This window comes from Globicephala melas, chromosome 8 (genome assembly GCF_963455315.2).
Source record: "Globicephala melas chromosome 8, mGloMel1.2, whole genome shotgun sequence".
Lineage (NCBI taxonomy): Eukaryota > Metazoa > Chordata > Mammalia > Artiodactyla > Delphinidae > Globicephala > Globicephala melas.
In genome coordinates, this window is record NC_083321.1 from 64,681,887 (window position 1) to 64,707,179 (window position 25,293).

At 39.3% G+C, this 25,293-nt stretch overlaps 1 protein-coding gene and 1 long non-coding RNA gene across 7 annotated transcripts in view; one reads left to right on the forward strand and one right to left on the reverse strand.

Moving 5' to 3' along the window:
• GRM5 (glutamate metabotropic receptor 5) overlaps window positions 1-25,293 on the reverse strand; it is a 549,516-nt gene that overhangs the window by 212,082 nt on the left and 312,141 nt on the right. The gene's annotated exons all lie outside the window — the stretch shown is intronic.
• LOC115841685 (uncharacterized) overlaps window positions 1-25,293 on the forward strand; it is a 256,481-nt gene that overhangs the window by 209,352 nt on the left and 21,836 nt on the right. The window contains exon 6 of the long non-coding RNA XR_009564941.2: window positions 2,144-2,218. This is a non-coding gene — a long non-coding RNA (uncharacterized lncRNA). The remainder of the gene's footprint in view (window positions 1-2,143; window positions 2,219-25,293) is intronic.

Below are 25,293 nucleotides of genomic sequence, written 5' to 3' on the forward strand. Positions count from 1 at the left end.
GCTGTTGGTAAAAGCACTTAAGGACCTGGCCTCAGGTCACATGATAAGCAAGGGGCCTGATTTTAAATTCAGAACTTATTCTCTACCGAGCCTACACTTTTATACACAGAGCATCAATAAATGTCTTCTCTACATAGAGCATCAGACCCAGGACAGGGACCATCACATATTCCTCTCCCAAAGAAAGCTGCTTCTGGTAGAAAGAGAAGCCCAGAGTATAAGAGGAATTGAACATTTTGAAAATTATTTTCTCATCCCTGAGGCTGTTCAGAAAGATTTAATAGGCCTACGAGAAAAAGTGAATGCGTGACTCTGCCTGACCCTTTTGTTCTCCTTCCATTCCTTCCTTTCTTGCCCTTATTTAGTCCGTAGCAAAGGCATGGAACTAGTGTATTTGCAAAGTGCTGCTCTTGAAGCTGGGGATGCAAAAGTGAACAAAGACAGACACAACCCCTTGCTTTCGTAGGACTTTTTTTCTTCTTATCTCTGCTTTTTCTATTCTCTCCTAATTACTTTTTCTCAACCTACCGAAGGAAGAAACCAATTATGTATAATTTAGTAAACCCTGTATACCCTAGGTCAGTGGAATGCATATGTGGTCTCGCTTCCTTTTGTTTACATAAATCTCTTCCTCTCTTTGTTTTCTTATTTTCACATTTTCTTTTCAGGACTTATTTATTCTCCCAATTTCTAGCATCAGCATACATTTATTACAAAATACGATTCCATATCCAATGTCCAAGAGGCTCGAATCTTGTTATAAATACCTAAGAAACTATATTTATATATTATAGGTAAGACAGATAACACGATTGCCACCCACATCCTAAAAGAAGTCTGGGGCTCACCTTCCACATGTGTCCAGAGTAGGGTTTGGATGAGATCAATGGTTGTTGTCTCTCCTGGCTGCCCATCACAATCACCTGGGAAGGTCTGAAGACACATCAGAGCTTGAGCCCCACTCCCAGGGATGCTTCCTTAATTGATCAAGTGTGGGACCTGGGGATTGGTATTTTGTGAAATTTCCCCAGGGGATTTTAATGGTAGTCAGTGTAGACAACCACTGGACTGGAGGATTTCTTTTGGTCCTTTATCGTTTTAACATTCAGTCACCCCTAAATGTAACCTTTATAAAAAAAGATGCTAAAAGTATTACTGTGTGGCAGGCTCAGATTTCATCTCCACACCCCTAATTTGGTTAATCAGCTTTTGTGGTGAGGATTTGCCCCCAGTGTAGTGAAGGTTTTGACGTGGAGTTAGGTGATGCTGCCTAAAGAGAGCAGGGGTATTTTTCTCCTCCTTGCTGCCACTCATCATCTACTGCAGTAGCTTTTCTCTCTGCCTCCTGCTAATCTCAGCTCCAATCCATCCTCTGTATACTGCCAAGAAAGATTAATCTTTCACAGTCCAATCTGATCATATCACTCCTCTGTATGTCACTCCCCTTCAATAATTGCTGTTTTCCTCAGGATCAAGTGCAAACTCCTGGGGTATGTCACACAAGAAACTGCCTTCGTCTCCCAGCTTATATTCACATGCATACACTCTACATATTTCAGTCGTATTAAACCAGTAATAACCAGTCTTTTATAGCACTTACTACATGTCTAAACTAAAGGTTTTTACATACATTAATTGATTAAAGACTCACAACAACCCTATGAGTTAGTTAGATACCATTGTTCTCCATTTTATCCATGAAGAAACCAAGACTCAGAGAGGTTCAGTAACCTCCTAAAGTCAAACAGCTTGAATTTCATGGACTTGGGATTCAAAATCTGATGCTTTGAGCCCAAATTCTGCACTTCGTGACCACTATGTTATTACCTCTCTCACATTTCTTATCAAAGTTCATTTGTTGTTCTGTTTTGAAAGTTCTTCTTTCACAACAACCTCCATATATATTTGAAACTGTACTCCTTTACTGAGTTGGTAAGAGGAGGCTGAAGAGCATTAAGCTGAAGAGCATTAAGCTATGGTGGATCAATGCAAAGGAAGTAGCATAACTGGGCACAACTGCTTACCCACATGTGGAGCAAAGTGAGAGCATCTCCTTGATATGATCTAAAAGATTGAATGAGAAAGGGAATAACATGAGATTCAGACCTATTTAATGATTTTTCTTTGTATCAATCTCTTGTAGACATCTCACGTTTTGGGGAAGGTTGGATGGGGGAAGGAGGCAAAGAAATGGTGTAAACACTAAAGACTTTGAGATGTGAGTATTGGATTTTAACTCTGTCTCTGCTATTTAACATGTGATCTTTCAAATTGTTTTTCTTTTCTGAGCTTGTCTTCATCTGTAAATGTGTAAGACCACCTCCACCACAAGGATTAGTGACCATCACATTAGACAATGTATGTGAAAGATCCTCCCACACATAGCCTTGTACACTGAGGATGTTCAGGGCTGAGTAAATGACTTATTCTTTCTAAAGTTATTTAAAGAGTTTCATGGGAAAAGTGACTTTAGCTCCCAAATTTTAGGAGTGATAAAGACTGGCTTTCCTGGCTCTACTGTGTATCACACCTGGACACTTTAGAGACATCACCTGGTTAACCACGCATAAAATCTCACTTGCTTATTAAAAAACAGAAAACATTTACCAAGATCCCAATATGAAGCAGATACAATGGTAGGAGCTGCTTTATGCAAATGAATGATAGAATAGTTGCCCTCAAAATGTCTAATGGGAGAGGCAAGTAAACAGAAAATTATGGTACCATATTTTATCAATTCTAGTTTCCATGATTTTTTTTTTTACATTTTTGTGAAATGTGACTTACATTTGATAGCACCTTGTACATGATAAACATGGTAAATACTGTTTTGGAAATAAGTCTAGGCTGCTCTGGGAAGGGTAGGAGAGATTAGACATCAGAGAAAGCTTCCCAAAGGAGAAGATGCTTAGTTATGTGGAGGGATAAGTGAGTGGACTAAGGAAGGAGAAAGCAAGGAAGAGAGTGGCATGTGCAAAGACACAATCAGATTAGTAATCATGTTCAGGGCCCCGTGAAGTGTTCTGTGTAGCAGTAGCATGGGGGAGAATGAAGAAGGAATTGATTAGTTAATGGTTAGTTGGAGATCAGGTCATATAGAGTCAGGTTAATTGATCTGGACTTTATCTGATGAGCAATAAGGAATCTTTTAAGCAGGGTCTGACAAGCTTGGATTTGCAAATATTGATAGATTTCCCCGGACTGCTGGCATGAAAGAAAGTAGGCAGTGACATTAAGGACCAGAATGAGGAAGGGCGTTCTTGGAAATAGAATTCAAACCCAGTAGTCTGGGGTGAGGTTACCAAGGAAGTGTTCTGGAAAGGAAGCTACCTAAGTGTCATGCTGACTGGTCAGAGCAGAAACCAGCATGTGCTGGGTTATTTGCCTAACCAACCTAAGTCAACAGAGGCTATATTTCCATGACCACTTCTAAGCAAGTGTGTGCTCCTGGCAGCATCGCCATGTGCCCTGGGGGAAAATTTAAAGGGGCTTTGAATGTGTGAATGCCCCGTTATATCTGAGTGTCTGAAAATCTCTCTCTTCAAACATGCACTGTACAAATGGCATCTGCTCTCAAATAGGAAACAACTGTGCCACTGGCGTTGGCAGGACGAAGTTCGAAAGAAAGCAAGTAACAATTCTGCTGCCTACCAAGCTGCCTCTTCCAGCTTCTTGCTAAAGGCCCCTTCGGTTCTCTCTCCTCTACCAACCAGAGGGAAAGTGCTGCATACCCGCATTCACAACTCCAAACATTTCAAATTAAACTGCCCCAGGAGTTGAATTACCTCAGCTAATGTTTCTCAGCATTGTGGCACTCTTCAATCAAGAGGTTTCAAACAAGATTCCCTAAAGACAGGCATTGTTCCTTCATCTGTTCAAAAATAAAGCACTTGCAAAGTGTTCACCACAGAAAGTGTTGTTTGGTTTCATAAAAATGGTGGCTGGGAAGAACATATTGGCAAAAAAATAGAAAAAAAAAGAAAGCTCTGGAGAAGAATAGTTTCCAGCACATCCCTAAGAAAATTTTATTGAAGCCCTTTTATTTTTAGGGCCTGAAAGAAACTTTGCTGAGCAACTGACCATGTTGCCTGGGACTGGATTCCTCAAGAGCCCAGGGAAGCAGTAATAGCAGGACATGAATTCCCAACAACCTGGGATCAAATCATGGCTCTGTCACTTACTACTTGTAGCATCCTAGACTAGTCACTAAAGATCCTCAGAACTCATTTTCTCTGCCCTCACAGAATAAGTGTGGATGAAAATATAGCATATTATTATAAATCGCTTTGCAAAGTATAATGAGGTATTTGACTCTAAAGGATCAAAGTTATTTGCTAAAAACTTGAAGAAAGCAGTCTTTTTTTGGCCCCTAGTCCAGTAATTAATTCAGAAATATCATTGAAATTATATTTGCTGGACGGAGACTAGATGGCAGAGTAGGAGGATGTGAGCTCACACCCTTCTTACAGAAACACCAAAATCACAACTAACTGCTGAACAACCATCGAAAAAGAAAAAAAAGAAAAAAACAGAACACAACAAAACGCTGGAACCTACCAAAAAAGATATCCTACAACCAAAGATAAAGAAGAAACCACAACACTTTGGTGGGAGGGGCACAACTGCAATAAAATCAAATCCCATACCAGCTGGGTGGATGTGCCACAAACCAGAAAATTTATACCACAGAAATTCTCCCATAGGATTGAAGTTCTGAGCCACAAATCAGTTTCCCCAGCCTGGGGGTCTGGCAACGGGAGGAGGAACCCCCAGAGAATCTGGCTTTGAAGGCCAGTGGGGTTTGACCACAGGAATTCCACAGGACTGGAGGAAACAGAAACTCCACTCTTGGAGGGTGCACATAAGGTCTCGTGCACACCAGGACCCAGGAAAAAAAGCAGTGATCTTATAAGAGCCTAGGCCTGCTGGAGGGTATTGGAGGGTCTCCTGCAGAGGCAGGGGGAAGCTGTGGCTCACTGCAGGGACAAAGACACTGGCAGTGGTAGTTCTGGGGAGTAATCATTGGCATGAGCCCTCCTGGAGGCCACCATTTTCTCACCAAGACTTAGCCCCACCCAAAGCCTATAGGCTCCAATGCTGGAAGCCAGGCCAAACAACCAACAGGGCAGAAACACCATCCATCAGCAGATAGGCCACTTAAAGTCTTCCTGAGCACACAGCTGCTGGGTAAACACAACCCTTGACACGGCCCTGCCCATCAGATGGACAAGACTCAGCTCCACCCACTAGTGGGCAGGAACCAGTCCCTTCCACCAGGAAGCCTGCATAAGCCTCTTACATAGTCTCATCCACTAGGGGACAGATAGCAGAAGCAAGAAGAACTACAACCCTGCAGCTTATGGAATGGAAACCAAAATCACAGAAAATCAGACAAAATGAAATGGCAGAGGAATATGTCCTAGACGAGGGAACAAGATAAAACCCCAGAAGAACAACTAAGTGAAGTGGAGATAGGCAAACTACACGGAATAGTATTCAGAGTAATGATAGTAAAGATGATCCAATATCTCAGACAAAGAATGGAGGCACAGATTGAGAAGATACAAGAAATGTTTAACAAAGACCTAGAAGAACTAAAGGACAAACAGAGATTAACAATACAATAATTGAAATAAAAAATACACTAGAAGGAATCAATACCAGAATAACTGAGGCAGTAAAAGGGATAAATGATCTGGAAGAATGATGGGAATAACTACCATGGAACAGAATAAAGTAAAAAGAATGAAATGAGGACAGCCTAAGAGACCTCTGGGACAACATTAAACACACCAACATTCACATTATAGGGGTCCAAGAAGGAGAAGAGAGAGAGAAAGGACCTGAGAGAGATAATAGCTGAAAACTTCCCTAACATGGGAAAGGAAACAGTCAGCCAAGTTCAGGAAGTGCAGAGTCCTATACAGGATGAACCCAAGGAGGAACATGCCAAGACACATAGTAATAAAACTGACAAAAATTAAAGACAAAGAAAAGGTATTAAAAGCAACAAGAGAAAAGCAACAAATAACATACAATGGAATTCCCATAAGGTTATCAGCTGATTTCTCAGCAGAAATTCTCCAGGCCAGAAGGGAGTGGCATGATATATTTAAAGTGATGAAAGGGAAGAGCCTACAACCAAGAACACTCTGCCCAGCAAGGCTCTCGTTCAGATTCAACAGATCAAAAGCTTTATAGACAAGCAAAAGCTAAGAGAATCCAGCACCACCAGACCAACTTTGCAACAAATGCTAGAGGAACTTCTCTAGGTGGAAAAGAACAGGCCACAACTAGAAACAAGAAAATTAAAAATGGAAAAGCTCACTGGTAAAGTCAAACATACAGTAAAGGTAGGAAATCATCCATACACAAATGATATCAAACCCAGCAATTGTGAGGAGAGGAGAGTACAAATGCAGGATATTGGAAATGCACTTGAAATTAAAACACCAGCCACTTAAAATAATCTTGTTTATGTATAGACTGCTTTATCAAAACCTCATGGTAATGGCAAACCAAAAATCTACAATAGATACACACACAAAAAAGAAACTGCAATCCAAACACAACACTGTTAGTGATCAAATAACAAGAGAACAAAAGAGGAAGGGAAGAAAAAAAGACCTACAAAAACAAATCCAAAACAATTAACAATATGGCAGTAAGAGTATACTTACTGATAATTACCTTAAACATAAATGGGTTAAATGCTCCAACCAAAAGACATAGACAAGCTGAATGGATACAAAAACAAGACCTCTCTATATGCTGTCTACAGGAGACCCACTACAGATCTAGGGAAGCATACAGACTGAAAGTGAGGGGATGAAAAAAGATATTTGATGCAAATGGAAATCAAAAGAAAGCTAGAGTAGCAATACTCATATCAGAAAAAAAAATAGACTTAAAATAAAGACTGTTACAAGAGACAAAGAAAGACACTAATAATGATCAAGGGATCAAACCAAGAAGATATAACAATTGTGAATATATATGCACCCAACATAGGAGCACCTCAGTGTATAAGGCAAATGCTAACAGCCATAAAAGGAGAAATAGACAATAATAGTGAGGGAAATAATAGTGAGGGACTCTAACACCCCACTTTTATTAAGGGACAGATTATTCAGACAGAAAATTAATAAGGAAACAAAGGCTTTAAATGGCACATTAGATAAGATGAACTTAATTGATATTTATAGAGCATGCCATCCCAAAGCAGTAGAATACACATTCTTCTCATGTGCACATGGAACATTCTCCAGGATTGATCATATGCTGGGCCACAAAGCAAGCCTCAGTAAATTTAAGAGAATTGAAAGCATATCAATCATCTTTTCTGACCACAACACTATGAGATTAGAAATCAACTACAAGGAAAAAAAATGTAAAAATCACAAACAAACACGTGGTGGCTAAACAGTATGCTACTAAACAACCAATGGATCACTGAAGAAATCAAAGAGGAAATCAAAAAATACCTAGAGACAAATGAAAATGAAAGCACAACAATTCAAAACCTATGGGATTCAGCAAAAGCAGTTCTAAAAGGGAAATTTATAGCAATAAAGTCTTACCTCAGGAAACAAGAAAAATGAAACAACCTAACCTTATACCTAAAGCAACTAGAGAAAGAAGAACAAACAAAACCCAAAGTTAGTAGAAGGAAAGAAATCATAAGATCAGAGCAGAAATAAATAAAATAGAGATGAAGAAAACAATAGAAAATATCAATGACACTAAAAGCAGGTTCTTTGAAAAGATAAACAGAATTGATAAACATTTAGGCAAACTCGTCAAGAAAAAAAGGGAGAGGGTTCAAATCAGTTAAACTAGAAATAAGAAGTTACAAATGACACCACAGAAATACAAAGGATCATAAGAGACTACTACAAGCAACTATATGCCAATAAAATGGACAACCTAGAAGAAATGGACAAATTCTTAGAAAGGTACAACCTTCCAAGACTGAACGAGGAAGAAATAGAATGTAGAACAGGCCAAACACAAGGAATATATGAACAGGCCAATCACAAAGTACTGAAGTTGAAACTGTGATTTAAAATCTTCCAACAAACAGAAGTCCAGGACCAGATGGCTTCATAGGCATTCTATCAAACATTTAGAGAAGAGTTAACACCTATCCTTGTGAAACTATTCCAAAAAGTTTCAGAGGAAGGAACACTCCCAATCTCTTCTACGAGGCCACCATCATCCTGATACAAAAACCAGACAAAGATACCACACAAAAAAAATTACAGACCAATATCACTGATGAACATAGACACAAAAATACTCAATAAAATGCTAGCAAACCAAATCCAACAATACATTAAAATGATCATATACCATGATCAAGTGGGATTTATCCCAGGGATAGAAGGATTTTTCAATATCCACAAATCAATCAGTGTGATACACCACATCAACAAATTGAAGAATAAAAACTATATGATCATCTCAATAAATGCAGAAAAATCTTTTGAAAAAATCCAACTCCCATTTATGATAAAAACTCTCGAGAAAGTGGGCATAGAGGGAACATACCTCAACAAAATTAAGGACATATATGACAACCTACAGCTAGCATCACATTCAATGGGGAAAAGCTGAAGATCCTGTAAGATTAGGAACATGACCAGGATGTTCACATTCGCCAATTTTATTCAACATAGTTTTGGAATTCCTAGCTTTGGCAATCAGAGAAGAAAAGAAATAAAAGGAATTCAAATTGGAAAAGAAGAAGTAAAACTGTCACTTTTTGCAGATGACATGATACTATACATAGAAAATCTTAAAGATACTACCAGAAAACTAATAGCGCTCATCAATGAATTTGGTAAAGTTGCAGGATACAAAATTAATACATAGAAATTGCTTGCATTCCTATACACTAACATGGAAAGATCAGAGAAATTATGGAAACAATCCCATTTACCATTGTATCAAAAAGAATAAAATACCTAGGAATAAACCTACCTAAGGAGGCAAAAGACCTGTACTCAGAAAACTATAAGATACTGATGAAAGAAATCAAAGATGGCATAAGCAGATTGAGAGATATACTATGTTTTGGATTGAAAGAATCAATATTGTCAAAATGACTATACTACCCAAGGCAATCTACAGATTCAGTGCATAACTCATAACTCCTTCATAACTCCCTATGAAGTTACCAATGGAATTTTTCACAGAACCAGAACAAAAAATTTTTTAATTTTTATGGAGACACAAAAGACCTGGAACAGCCAAAGCAATCTTGAGAAAAAAACGGAGCTGGAGGAATCAGGCTCCCTGACTTCAGTCTATACTGCAAAGCTACAGTTATCAAAACAGTATGGTATCAACACAAAAACAGAAATGTAGATCAATGGAACAGGATAGAAAGCCCAGAAATAAACCCACACACCTATGGTCAGTTAATCTATGACAAAGCAGCCAAGACTAAACAATGGAGAAAAGACAGTCTCTTCAATAAATGGTGTTGGGATAACTGTAAAAAAATGTAATTAGAAGATTCTTGAACACTATACACAAAAACAAACTTAAAATGGATTAAAGACCTAAATGTAAGACTGGATACTATAAAACTCTTAGAGGAAAACGTAGGGAGAACACTCTTTGTCATAAATCATAGCAATATATTTTTCGATCTGTCTCCTAGGATAATGGAAATAAAAACAAAAATAAACAAATGGGACCTAATTAAACTCAAAAGCTTTCTCACAGCCGAGGAAACCATAAACAAAACAAAAAGACAACCCACAGAATGGGAGAAAATATTTGCAAACGATGCCACTGACAAGGGATTAATCTCCAAAATTTACAAACAGCTCATGCAGCTCAATATTAAAAAAAAGAAAACCCAATCAAAAAATGGGCAGAAGACCTAAATAGACATTTCTAGAAAGAAGATAGACAGATGATCAAGAGGCACATGAAAAGATGCTCAACATCACTAATTATTAGAGAAATGCAAATCAAAACTACAATGAGATATCACTTCACACCAGTCAGAATGACTATCATCAAAAAGTTTACAAACAATAAATGCTGAAGAGGGTGTGCAGAAAAGGGAATCCTCTTGCCCTGTTGGTGGGAATGTAAATTGGTACAGCCACTATGGAGAACAGTATGGAGGTTCCTTAAAAAACTAAAAATAGAACTACCATGTGATCCAGCAATCCCACTCCTGGGCATACACCTGGAGAAAAAAACATGCTTCAAAAGGATACATGCACCCCAGTGTTCATTGCAGTGCTGTTTATAATAGCCAAAACATGGAAGCAACCTAAATGTCCATCGACAGATGAATGGATAAAGAAGATGTGGTACGTATATACAATGGAATATCACTCAGCTATTAAAAAGAAGGAAATAATGTCATTTGCAGCAACATGGATGGACCTGGAGATTATCAAACTAAGTGAAGGAAGTCAGACAGAGAAAGACAAATATCATATATCACTTATATGCAGAATCTAAAAAAATGATACAAATGAACTTATTTACAAAACAGAAACAGACTCACAGAGAATGAACTTATGGTCACCAGGGGGAAGGGTGGCGGGGGGAGGATAGACTGGGAGTGTGGGATTGACATGTACACACTGCTATATTTTAAATGGATAACCAACAAAGACCTACTGTATAGCACGGGGAACTCTGCTCAATATTCTGTAATAACGTAAATGGGAAAAGAACTTGAAAAAGAATAGATACATGTATATGTATAACTTAATCACTCTGCTATACCCCTGAAACTAACACAACATTGTTAACCAACTATAAAATAAAATATAAAATAAATGTAATATAAAATATATAAAATAAATATAAAATAAATTTTTTTAAAAAGGATACGACATTTCTTAACCACAATTCGTGGGGAAAAAAAGAAATTCTATGTAACAGGTAGGCTTATGTAATTAGGTATGAGTGTGTGTGGCAGCGGGTTGGGGGAGGAGAGGGGGTAGTATTAAAAAGGGGGCATTCCATGTAGAGGGAGCAGGGTATGCAAAGTCCCTGCAAAAAGAAGGCCCAGGCAAGTTTGAGGATTTGCAAAGGCCCATGTTACAGGAGCACTGAAAATTGAGATAGAAAAATTACACTGTTAAGGGTGAGCTGGGGCAAGAGATGCTGATCATTTAGTGCCTTATAAACCCAGTGTATATGTCTGCATCTCAGAAGAGAACAGATGGGACACTCAGATTTGGATAATTAGGAAAGTTTGAGGAAGATTAATAAAGGTGCTGTTGATGAAGGTATAAGCAGGGTGTGGTGAATTCATTAGGGACACTGCAATACCCAGATCCTAGTAATAGTGGAGCCTAGTTACCAGCTCTAAAGCAAAGGAGTGAGGGGAGGGAGTTGTGACCTTACAGAGACCCAGGGATTGAGAGGTCTGAGTAAAGAGGGCCCCTGGAAGGAGATGTTGGGAAAGGATGCAGCCAGTTCAAAATAACTTCACAGAAAGAGAGTCCACCAGAGGCTCAAACAACCTGACTTCTTTCTCCTTCTTTCCTCCAACTTCTTGCTGGTCCCTCCCACTGGCTGAATCCTTCTGCAGCGGAAGGCGAAAAAGCCCCTGATGCAGTCGTGTGTGTCAGCTTTCAGGGCATTGGGTGGGGCGGAGAAGAGGCAACTGTGAATCTGAGTGACAAATGGAAGGGGTGTTCCCGATAAAGGAATATGTTTTTAACAGCAATGGAAGCTTCTGGGCTTAGAAACCTTTGCCTTTTAGTTCCCAGGGTCCTCATGTTGGCGTGCAGTCCTCTAGTACAGAGGCTTTGGATTCTGACTGCTTGGGTTCACAACCTGGACCTACCACTTGTTAGACCACGGCCAAGTTATTTAATCTCTCAGTTTCCTCATCTATAAAATAGAACTAATAATAGTAACTTTTGATTAGGACTAGTGAAAGGATTAAATTCAATAATACATTAAAACATTTAGAGCAGTGTCTGGAAAATAGTAGGCATTACAAAAATGCTGACTCTCCTGATTCATATTATTGATATTTCAAAGAACGAAGAAGCGAAGTCTAGGGCTTCCCTGGTGGCGCAGTGGTTGAGAGTCCGCCCGCCGATGCAGGGGACACGGGTTCGTGCCCCGGTCCGGGAGGATCCCACATGCCGCAGAGCAGCTGGGCCCGTGAGCCATGGCCGCCGAGCCTGCGCGTCCGGAGCCTGTGCTCCGCAACGGGAGGGGCCCCAACAGTGAGAGGCCCGAGTACCGCAAAAAAAAAAAAAGCGAAGTTTAGAGACTTTTCGAAAAATTACACAACTAGTCAATGACAGAACTGAGGGGTAGAGATTCCACTACAGCATGCCAACTCTAACAATGGTGATCTACACGTTTGCTTGTCACCCTCCCTTCCCACAAGATTGTCACTTCCTGACAGCAAGGATTATTTTGCATTCAAGAACCCATGATAGTACACAATTTTTGCTCTGTAAATGTTTGATGGATAAGTATATAAAGCACTGTGACAGAAAGTACAGAAGTAATTACTGGAGGAGAGGAGAGCATCCCTTGAAAGCCTAAATTCCTTTTCTCTTATCCTGTATAAATAATGCTATAAACAACAAAATGTAACTTGGCTTCTTCAAGAAGGTACTGAGATTTAGTAATAAATTGTAAACAACTGACATATTGTATGCCTGCTCTGAGGGCCATTACTTTGGTTGAAATATTTGAGTCACCATTTCTGAAGCCCCTCCCCTTCCCCTTCCCCATCCCATGTATATACAGGAAGTAGAGATGCTCTATAGCTTGTAGGGAACTCACTAGAGTCAACATTCTCTGCAGTCTATAGGGTTTTTGTTATTGTTTGGTAGAGGAATGATGCATCATTCAAAGTATCTTTCAGTGCTCTCATTGGAGTTTTATTCATTTCATCTGGCATTGAGTGTGTAGACAGCCTGGAGCTTCTCTGGGAAACTGAAGGCTGCAAGAGTAGAACCAGAGTTGTGATTTAATGTCTTACTTGCATGGGAGTAAGATAGGCATCTTAAATGATAACAGAGGTTACTTAGTGATCCGAGATCTTAGAATGGTCTTAGAATGAATCCTATTCATAGTTTGATGTCAATAAATCCATAAGGAAAAAACAGACGAGGAGTTAGAAGAATTTAGCCATATCATTGATGGTTGGACAGGGCAATTTCACTAAATTATAAAATGAAAATAATAACTTGCTTTGCCACCATCTCAGTAACGGCATTAGAATAAGATGCAATTTTATCTGTGAGCATGCTGTAAGTAATATGAAGACCAATGCAAAAGCCAAACGTTGTTATCTTTCTATTTGTAAAAACTTGACAGTTATACATTGCTTTTCCTATTTGGTGCCTTTGCTATTCATCTAGGTTTGTTTTTGGATATAGAAAGGTCCCTAGTGTAGAAAAAGAAATGCCTGCCTTCCATTCCCTCCTAGATTTGGGCAGATCTTAGCAGATAGTAGCAAAATTTGGGAACACTCAGAGTTTGCAATTGCATTCCAGAAAGCAGAGTGCCACACTGTGCCTCTAATTCACTTTGAACATTTACTCAAACTAACAAATATTTACTAAGCATGTATTAAGAGCCACTTGCTGTTAGCCAGCTGAGCTCTAAATAAGTATTAATAAAAATGTCCTCTTTCCCAAGGGAATTCATGGTTTATGACAGTCTAGTGCAGCAATTAAGAGTAAGACCTTTGAGTAAATAACCAGATCCTTTCTCTCCAAGCATCTATTTTTGTCATGCCATATCCCATGTCATGGGATAATAATTGTATCTACCCCTTAAGGTTGCTGTGAAGATGAAAGAGGTTGATAATTATAAAGCTCGAGCACAGTGTCTGTCACATAATAAGTGCTCAGGTAATGATGGCTTTTAAAATTTTTATTAGGAAAGGCACATACAGAAACAGATCTTACCATGACATGTGCTACATAGTGACAGAACAGAGGTGGTGTGGTCATCTAGAGAATCTTTACCTATCTTCTTTTTCTATCCTGGGGTACAGACACGTTTTGCTGTGTACCAAAGCTTCCAGTGTCAGAGTCATGAATGTGATGCTGTATTATGTTCCATGGAAGGAAGAGAAGCAGTTTTTTTCTCCAGTAGGAAGTACGCAGCTTCGTCTCTGCAGGCGTGTGAAACTTGGCTCAGGCACTCAGGGCCATCTTTGGAGACTTAAACTGATTTGGGGGCCTAAATGTTTAAAATGCTATAGGAGACAAACACTCCGAATTATTTCTAAAAATCTCCAAAATTGTTGATGGTTCTCCATAAAACTTTAACAAACAGTATTTTTTTCTTTCCGTTGAAAACAGTACATTTTCAAAGACAATATAAGAACAAGATTGACACTGTGAAATCTTAAGATTTATGAATCTTAAGGGCTATAATTAACTTATCAAAGTTTTTTTTTTTAGATTTCAAATAGGTGCATTTTTTTGTGCAAAGAACACGGAGTTTAGTTTTTACCTCTTTCAGTCATGGTTCCTAATTTGATATAGATCTAAGGGTTTTGTTTTATAGCTCCAGTTAACTAGTGAAGGAGTAGCACAGAGCATAAATTTTGGAGACATTTAGAAGGTGAAGGAGCTATCATGGGTTGCAGGGGGCTGTGGAAGGTTTTCTAAAGGATGTGGGCCATGAACTAGGCTTTGGGGACAGTTAGAACAGTGGTGGGTAGGAGGGGAGGGGTACGAAGATTTCTCAAAGAGTAGGAAAGGCATGCCTAATGTTAGGCATGCATGGAGGTGCTGGAGTGGGAGTGTCAGCTAGCAAGTCAGCTTCAAAATGTGACGTAAACATCACTGACTTTAGAAGCATTGTATTCATTCAGGGTGAAAATGGAAGAAAGTTATTTTGTTGGAGACATTCTGGGAAACAGTGACGGAAATCTAGAGCATGTCTTATAACTCACAGATATGGCCATATAACATTGAAGAGCCAGGCAGTTTTACAAATCGCTATGTTCCCGTCTTTGAGATGTATCAGTAGTTGCAGCTTGATCATTATCTCGATGGTAATCAGTTTGCCTCTGCTGCTTGCAGGTGCATCTGCGGTCACTTCATAAATTACCTTGTGAAATGCAGCTTCATGAGCACGAGAGTGAGTCTGGATGCGTGTTTTCTGTTGATGTATACTGAATGCATCTATAGTGCAGCTGCATTTAGAACTCTGTAAAGATGTGACTACTTGCCTGCTCTTCCCCTGGCACCGGTCAAGTTGAAAAATTCCAAACGTGGCTGTAAATTCCACTAGTTCTGCATGGAAGAAAGGGCCCACATACAGGTCAAGGGACTTTTTTTTTGGACTCCAGCCTCTGTCTGATTTTTCTTCAGAATTAGAAGTTTTTTGGAAAAGGGATATTAGGGAGAATTATTTTCTCAGTGGTATTTTGAGGTGTGTGTATCACTGGAAGGGAATCAAAGGTGGGGAAGAGAATTAACATTAATGGAATGCTTGTGAATATACAAAACCTTTATGTACATTTCACCCTCATAATATTTCTCTGAAATAGGCATAATTATATCTTGTAGAATAAAAGCACCATGAGGGTACTGGTCGTTGTCTGTTTTGTCCCCCAGGTGCTTAATATAGTACCTCACATACTAGATGCTCAATAAATACTTGTGAGATAAAAATGATTTGAGTTAAATCTTATGTTTGAAGAAACAGTAGTAAAGAACAGTTAAATGTATTTCAGAGCTACCATGGGCTAGACATGGTGCACAGAGGAAGATGTGAATGTAGGTTTATCTGACTGCATGACACATGAGTTTTCAACTATGTCATAATACCTCTCCATGATGACAATTTTCATGAAAGAAAAAATATGTATACAATTCTCAGAAAAGTAGATGTTACGAATTGAGAATTAGAATTTATCTAGGAAGCAGACAGAGCTGCTGATCCCTCCTGGATTTTTCTACAATTGAATCCTTTCTTGATTCAGAATGGAGAGAGATTTTATATGAATATTTGTAAGCTGCCTTAAATCCTTTCTGAAACAAGGATGAGTAAACGCAATAAACAAATAAGTAATTCTGAGGATATGCTGTGGTTTCATATTCATTTTAACTGGTATTTTTTAGGTGCCAAGTCTGGATTTCTGCATTGGGTATGTGGTATTAGGGATCAGGGACATAATGGAGGAAAGATACCATTCCTGCCTGAATTAGCTTACAGCTCTATTTTAGGTGGGAAGATGGATCAAATCAGTGTTTTCTAAACCTGGCTGTATATAAGAATAACCCATGGAGCATATTAAAAATACAGAATTAGGCTCTCTGGGATTGGGTCTGAGAATTTCTGTTTTGATCATAGCCCTAGATCATAATGATTCACAGCCGCATTTAGGAAGCACTGAATTAGATGCACATTAAAATCCCTTCCAAGCTTTAGAAGTCTGTGATTTTCTGTTACTCTAAAAGCGTCTTACAAAAATAGTCATGAAAAGATGTATGTTTCTGCCAGCAGAGCATTGCTCTAAGAAGGAACACCAGGGCAAAAAGGATCAGAATTGTTGGTAAGGAGGAGAGTTTGATTTGGAAAGTCATGGGCAACTTGGGCCAGCACCAGCCCAAATCCTGAGTGGCTGAGGCCAGAGGTAGATTCCCTAGACTGTTTGTTCAGGTTAGTCTAACTTGGAGTGACTTAGACTAATTATGAAAACTAAGCCCGTCCAGTTGCTTGTATGTTTCCTATTTAGAAAAGTAGTAAATCATCACGTGTGTCTGTGCCTTACTAGCAAAGCTACACAATGCAACTGCTTCCTTTCTTTAGAGAAAGAGAACTCAGTACAAAAACGGCCTTCTGTACCATAGACTAAGCCACTTACATAGGAATCAGTTCTCTTTATCACAGAAAGCCAATATTAATGGCTATTGAGTATTTTAATATACTAATAAAGAACATCTGTTAGTCTTTGTGTATGTTAAGATTGCTTTATCGAAACATCAGGAAAACAGTTGTTACTATTTTATTACATATAATAATTACATTTGTTAATATTGTTAACCATGATAGTAGTTAACATGTATTTATTGAATGTTTACTATCTCCAGTCACTATGCTTTGAAACATTTTTCCACAATTTATTCAATCTTCATAAGAAGACTATAAACTAGATCCCTTTGTGATCCCCATTTTATTGATGAGGAAATGGAGGTTTATAGAAATTGAGTTCCTTGAGACGTCCAGTGGGCAAGTTCAGGGCAAGGACTCAAGCTAACTTCTGTTTGACTCCTCAGCCCATGTTTTTAAACTCCACCCTAAATTATTTCCAAGTAAATAAAATAGATCTTTCCATACAACAGAATATTATTCTCTAGTCCAAGGGTCCCCAACCCCTGGGCTGCAGACCGGTAGCAGTCCACACAGGAATGGGGCTGCACAGCAGGAGGCGAGCGGCGGGTGAGCAAGTGAAGCTTCATCTGCCGCTCCCCATCGCTCCCCGTGGCTCCCCATCGCTCCTCATTCCTCGCATTACCACCTGAAACATTCCCGCCCCCACTTATGTGGAAAAATGGTTTCCCACGAAACCGGTCCCTGGTGCCAAAAAAGTGGTTGGGGAGCACTGCTGTAGTCATTAAATTGTGTTTTCGAAGACTATTTAAAGATGTGAGAAAACGTCCATGGTACAGTAGTAAGTTCATATGACACATAGAAAAACATGTAAACATTTAGGAAAACGTATGTTTGAAGGAAATACATCATGTGTTAGCATTTTTGTCTGTGTGGTTGAATTACAGATGTATTTTGTGTTCTGCCCAATACTTCTCTGTGTTTTTCCATAATTTCTATAATAACTATTTATAGTTGGAAGGATAATTATATGTTACTAATTAAAATAAAATCTATTAAAGTATTAGGAAGATTATAAGGAAATTTATCAAAATATTGAGAAGGCTTTTACTTAGGCAAAAGAACAATGAACATGCAGTAGTATCACTCTTTTACTTATAATTTCTAAAGGCTCCTCACAGAAAGTATTTTTAAAATCCAAATGCCTTAGATACCGTACAAGATCCTTTATAACCTAGACCTTGGCTATCTTCTTTCCAGATTTATAATCTAGTCCCTGGGTATCTTTCAAGACTTAATCCCTAAAACTCTCTCTGAGATGTATTCTACTCTCTGGTTTTATCAAACCACTTGAGGGTGCCACATTTCTTCCTAAGTCAATGCCTGTACATGTGGTTCCCTTTGTCTGGAATCACTAACGCATAACCATTTTGAGGGCAAGGGTCATGTTGTCTTAAGACTGGTATTCAATTACCCAGCACAGTACTTACTATGCAGTAAGCCTTCAATACATATTTTTGAGTAAATAAAAGGGCTTCTTTTACCTACTCCTCCCTCCATTTTCAGCATAACAAAGTGGTTAGGTCCAGGCTTTAAAGCCAGTGGAACTGGAAGAGTGGAGTGTAGCTTTCACATTTACTCTATGTGTTTCTGTTTGGAAGTTTGACAGTGGAAGTGTATTCATATACTACCTAGGTAATTTGAAATAGAAAGAGGAGAAAAGATGTTTTGTTGAAATTTTCTCTGACAGAAAGGAAAAGATTAGTTGTTATTATTGGGTGTTATCTTTTAAGCCTCTGTTCAAATATCACCTCTTTCCTAAAGCCTTCTTGTATCAGTATCTCCCCTGGGCCCAGTTTGCTTCTCTACCTTCCTGTTTTCCATTTAGCTTTTTTTTTTTTTTTTTTTTGCCTCTATCTCTGCATATTTCAGTGCATTGCAATTATTTACTTAGGACGGTTTTCCATGCTCTTATGTGACGGAGAGCACAAGGTCTGCTTGACATTTTACTCTAAAGACCTAACTCACAGTGTACGTCCTGTAATGACTGAACACGCACAGGACTCCTTTCTCAGGTAACTCACAGACTCTGGAAAAGACCTCACCCAGAAGGTGACATTTGACTAAAGTCATTTGCTTCTAGTTGTTATTCCAATGCCCCTAGGCAGTAAAGCATGCCTGGCCATCCTGTTTAAAATGGCCTCATACCATCTTTTGTCCATCAGTCTCTGTCCCTTCCCTGTTATATTCTTCTCCTTAGTACTTATTACTATCTAACCTAGTATACACATTACTTATCTCTTTATTGCTTGTCTCTCCTTACCACGATATCAGCTGTACGAAGACTGAGATACAAGTCTGTTTTATTCCCTGCTATATCCCTAGAGCCTACAACAGGCCCTGGTGTACAGGAGGTATCCAGTTGATATTTGTGGAATAAATGAATGCCATGTACAAAATTATGGAGAGATGCACAGGAGGTGGGAAGAGTAGCATGGCTCTGCTGTACCAAATCTAAGCCTTTTTCTTGAATATTGTTTTGACAACCAATGAGTGGCAGTGAACTCAAGATACTACCCTGGAAAGAGGTCTGAGTGGGAGTATTTTATATTGACGGATGAGTGCAGACCTCATCAGAATCTTAGCTGTCCCTAGCGGACAATTAAGTAAAGGGAAGGGTGAGCATCCTTTCATTAAATGTAGATGACCTGGGGCTTCCCTGGTGGCGCAGTGGTAGAGAGTCCGCCTGCTGATGCAGGGGACACGGGTTTGTGCCCCGGTCTGGGAAGATCCCACATGCTGCGGAGCAGCTGGGCCTGTGAGCCACGGCCACTGAGCCTGAGCGTCCGGAGCCTGTGCTCCGCAACGGGAAAGGCCACAACAGTGAGAGGCCCGCGTACCGCAAAACAACCCACAAAAAACAACAAACAAACAAACAAAAATGTAGATGACCTACTAAGAGGCCACTCCCAGGCCTCTCATACAAGGTACCTGAGGGAACATCTGCCCAACAGCCTTAAAACTTCACCTTAAAAAATTGCTTAGACCCTGCCTCTCACACAATCAGCTGGGTGAAGAAGGCTGTAAAGTCATACCCCAGGAATCCTGGCCAAAAGAGTTTTAGCTTGAAATATACTTAACACAGATATAACCAGATACCCATCCTAGACAGGGTACGATCTCAACAAAGCCCCTTTTAGAGCACTAGGCTTCCTCCCTGCAGTCCACCAGGATAAAGGGAATGAGAAACAGACCTTGAGGTAACTAGCTGAGGTACCTTACTGACTTGACAGCCTGGGCAACAGACTGGGAGCAATAACAAAAGATACATTTGTTTTAGAACATTCGCTGACCCCCTTCTTCCCTTTTGACAATACGAAGCTAACATGACCTATTGCTTGCTCAGACCTTTCCCGTTTTTAGTTCATAAAACCAGACTGGCTGCTATAAAAGACCACTGGGCATTCTCTTCTCTGTAATGAGACATATCCAGTGTATCCAAAATGAAGTCAACACATTTTAGAAAAAGTTAAAAAGAATGTTGGAGAGCATCTTTCTGTTTAACCTCTCTGAAAAACTGTTTTGAAGGCCTATCTGAAGACCATTCTATGGACTCAGGCTCATGCAGTTTCTGTAGGACAGTCATTACTAGGGTGTGTGTGTGTGTGTGTGTGTGTGTGTGTGTGTGTGTGTGTGTGTGTGTGTGTGTGTGTGTGTGTGTGTGTGTGTGTGTGGTTGGTGGTGGGATGTTCCATGTTGAGCTTAAAATCATTCTTGGCTCAGAACCAGTCCCTATCAAGAGTGACAAATTTTCAGTAATGTCTATGAAACCTCAGATGTGTTTTTCCATAAGGCAGAACAAATACACAGTGGTTAATATAAGGATAGCCATGATGTAGCATTTTAATATGTGGGTTCAAATCCTGGCATTGCCATTTTACTTCCTGCCTGACCTTAAGTACGTTATTTAGCCTTTTAGAAACTTTTTCTCCTCAGCTATAAATTTGGTAATAATAGAACTTGAATATAGGATTGTGGAAGGTTAAATGAGAGAATACATGTAAGACATTCAGCATCATGCCCTGCAACACAGAAGCGAACTCAGCAACAGTTAGCTGTAATAGTATTTCTATCATGGAAAGAGCAACTAACTTGCCTTCTTTCTAGGAATTGAACTTTTTTTGGTGTGAACATGGGGTTGAGACAGGTCCACGGACCTTTCTGATCATTACAGCAACCTCAGCAACATTTGGGAATCTGAACATAATAATGCATTGTTTCATATTTTCTTGATTTTATTAACTGAAGAATATAGAACTAGGAACTGTTCCAAAGTAGGAGCTCTCTTCCTAACTCAGAAAAACATGTTTAGTGCAAATCAGCAACTATAAGAACATAGTTTAACATAGCTGTGGCATTATCTTTCATTGTAATTGGCGTTAATCATGTATACTTATACTTTTAAGATAAATATTAGCAATTATTCCAAACGAGAATCATACTGTTACACATGCACATACCCAGCTTTATCATGGGCCATCTAAGTAACTGAACAGTTTGTGACTGACATCCAGCCACTGACAGTTTGCTGGAAATGAATGCAGAGCGCCTATGAAATCTCTCTCTGTAATGAAAATTTTATGCTTTCGAGGTTAATGCAGACGAGACTGCCCTATTGTACCAAGATTATCAAATATGTGAAAAGAAATTGACATAGGAAAATACAACTTTTGTTCTTCACAATAGTAGATGCAAATTTGAAAGACTGTTCACTTTTATGAAGACACACCTCATTGCTTCCTAATTTCTTTCCAGGAAAACAGACTGGGGATGTAAGGTGTGACTGCATGACTGGTGATACCTAATTAGCACAAGCTGAACACATGGCCTGTCACTGAGTATTGGGTCAATTCACATTTCTGAATCAGTTAGCAAAGCAATTAGAAGAAAACATCAAATAACTGCCTATTCTCTTGGTCCACATTTAGTCAAGATTATGTGGCATGCCTGAGAATCGCTAACAATTAGCACCTGTGCATTTAGCTGGTAACCATATTTGACATCGAGTTTATACCTTTCTCTGGTTTTGGCCTTTTTTGGCAGGGAGAGATATGGAATAGCAGAATGCTATTAATAAGCCGCTCCTGTAAAATTGCGATCATTTGAGTTGGTACTACCACAGAGGGCCCTGATGGCCTGACGTAGCATCTACCTGCAACACTTACAGCTTCCTGGGGAACCTGCCGAGCTTTCTGACACTGCTCCATCCTGCTTCGGGCCCTTGCTGTGACCGTCTTTTGGTCACATCTCTAAGTGTTGAGGAGAAGGAAAACCCAGAAGTGTGAGGAATCACTTCATGGTAGCTTTTGAATTTTTCAGAGACCATAACATGCAGAACTCTCAGTGCAGCTGCTTCTACTTCCTAAATCTCTCACATTTGTCTGGGAGGAACAGGCACAATGAATCTCTCTGCACTGAGACAAGGGAGATCCCTGGGCAAAAAGCCAGAAATTGCCCATTGTTTGCCGTACGACAAAATTGTTTAGTTTGGGCTTTCTAGAATTTTGTGGCTATGCCATTATTTATTTATATTTTTAAATTAATAGACTTTTTTTTAGAGCCGTTTCAGGTTTATGGAAAAATGTATCAGAAGGTACAGAGTTCCCATATATCCCCCTCCCTGCACCCCTGGTTTCCCTTATTATTAACATATTGCATGAGTGTAGTGTATTTGTTACAATTGATGAACCAGTATTGATATATTATTATTGACTAAAGTCCACTGAAGTTTACATTAAACTTCAGGCTTTGTATTGTATATTCTATGAGTTTTGACAAGTGTATCATGACATGTATCCACCATTATAGTATCTTACCAGAATAGTTTCACTGCCCTAAACATCCTCCGTGCTCTACTCATTCACCTCTCTGCCCCTTCACTCCGTCTTCACCTACTGAAATCATATTCATTCTTCAGGTCTCCACCAAACTGACCTTTTCCCAGGAAACCTTCCCTGGCACTCTGCTCACATTAGGCTCTAAAGTTACTGGCTTCCTAATACCCCATACTTCCTCTTCACAGTATGTCTCATAACTGTTATTTCATAGTAATCTATTTGAATTTATCTTCCTCTCTAGACAGTATGTCTCAGAAGGGTAGGATTGCATGTATTTTACTCACTGCTTTATTCTCAAAAGCTGTCGCAGTAATTGGGCATTGCAGGGAACCAATAAATATCTATTGAGTAAATGAATGGATAACAAACCTATTGATATAAATATTACACTTCCAGATAGTAACTATAAATTAAAAAGAAAATCTTTCTTCATCAGTGTACTACTGAAAACGGAAACTTCTGTTATCCAGAAAAATTGCCATCTTTTAAATGGCTCCAGAAAGCTGACAAAGTCCTTTATCAGACACACGTGGCCACATGTACAAGGTTCTTCGTTACCTCACTCATGCTACTTCTCCAGCCTCATCACCTGCCTTATATGTGATGATCCAGTAATGCTGGACTGCACTGCTTGCTATTCCTCACAGGCACTGTGTGGTTTTATAGCCTTGTGACATTGCTCAGTCTTCTTTTACTGCTTGAAAGAGCCTCACTGCATGGCAAATCACCTGTCCTTCTTCTTGATACAACTTGGGTGTCATCTTCCCCAGGAAGCCTTCTAGGAACTCCCAGCTGAGGCTAGGTGTATCTCTGTGCTGCCGTATCACTCTGCGTAGCCCTATATCATGGTGCAAACGTTCGACAAATATTTAACAAATGAGACTGAATATCCTTTACCAAATTACACCAACATCACTGGAATATTTATCTTCTTATCTTCCCTTGAGATTGGGAGTGACATCAGTGACGAAACTGTCTTGTTCACTGCTCTGTCTTCAGTGCCTGGCATGGAATAGCCACCTGACCTAAGTTTACTGAGATTAACTGAATGATCAATGCCAAACAGTATTAAGCAAGGTCAGATTTACTCGAGTTTTCTATTGAAATAATTACAGCCTCCTTTTTGTTCATCCTTGATAATTTAAGGGCTTATATTAGGAGTTTGGGATTAACATATACACACTACTATATATAAAAGAGATAAACAACAAGGGCCTACTGTATAGCACAGGGAGCTATATTCAATATCTTGTAATCACATATAATGGAAAAGAATCTGAAAAAGAACATATGTATATGTATATCTGAATCACTTTGCTGTACACCTGAAACTAACAAACACAACACTGTAAATTAACTATACTTCAATGTAAATAAATAAAGTGTGTGTGTGTGTGTGTGTGTGTGTGTGTATGACTTTGCTGACTTCCCCAACAGCTGCCAGCATGTATATCTTCTAGACTGTGAACGGGGTGATATGTCCCATTATGTCCCAGCTTCAGTCTAAACTGACCTAGGACCACTGAATCAAGGCCTCTGTTGTTAGACATCTCACAAAAATGAGACCAAAAGTAAGATTTGTCCAGGTTCTCTTGGATAGCATCCTAGTTCTTCCTTCACTGACTGACACAATCAGTACTCATCCATTCACTCTCTGAGACATCCCCGCCCGCCACCAAATGGGAGCACTCCTTCCTCTGCGCTCTACCACACACTGTACACGCTGCCATAACAGCACCTACCGAGTTGTAGTCAAACCACTTGTTGAAACGTATGTCTCTCCTGTTTGACTGCAAGCTCGCTGAGGGCAGGGCTCTGTTCCATTAATCTCTAAATCCCAAGAATCTATTCCATGCACACATCAATCAATACTTTTCAAATGAATGAACCAATGACCATATATACAATAAGAATAAGTAGAGTGTAGTTATGAATAGGTGTTACAAATATATGAAAAGAAAGAAATCCACACTATTTGCAAAATACAATATAATCTCCAACACTGGCTCTGGGGAAGAACTGATATTTACTGAATGTCTACTATGTACCATGCTGGGTTCTAAGCACTTTGTCAGTATTACCTTGTTTCATCTTTATAATAGTCAGTCAAAGTAGATACAATCACCTTATTTTTCAGATGAGGAAACATGAATCCAGAGAACGGGGTTATACATTTAAGAAATGTCTGACACCAAAGTTCCTTTTCCTGCTATTGAGAGATTATTATTTGAAGAGAAAAATATTCAGAATGGGAGAGAATCCATGGAGAAAGATGAAGGGACTTCCGATTAAGGGTCAAAAGTGTTCCTCCCCATGCAAAACTGTGTTGGCCTCAGAACACAAAGTCTCATTCTATCGCCTTGACTGTCCCCGACCATCTCTCTGTATCTAAGCAGATAGAACTCACTCCACCCCAGAGAACCTGGAAGGCCTGTCCTGGTGATAGTTTGCTAGGACTGGGTGACATCAGAGATGCCTTAGATTAGGATCCTTGTCAAAAAATCCTTTCAAAGCTGTGATTACTTAAGTGCATTCTCTCTCTCTCTCTTTTTGTTTTCTGAATTTCCTGAACATTTTAATTTTAGTA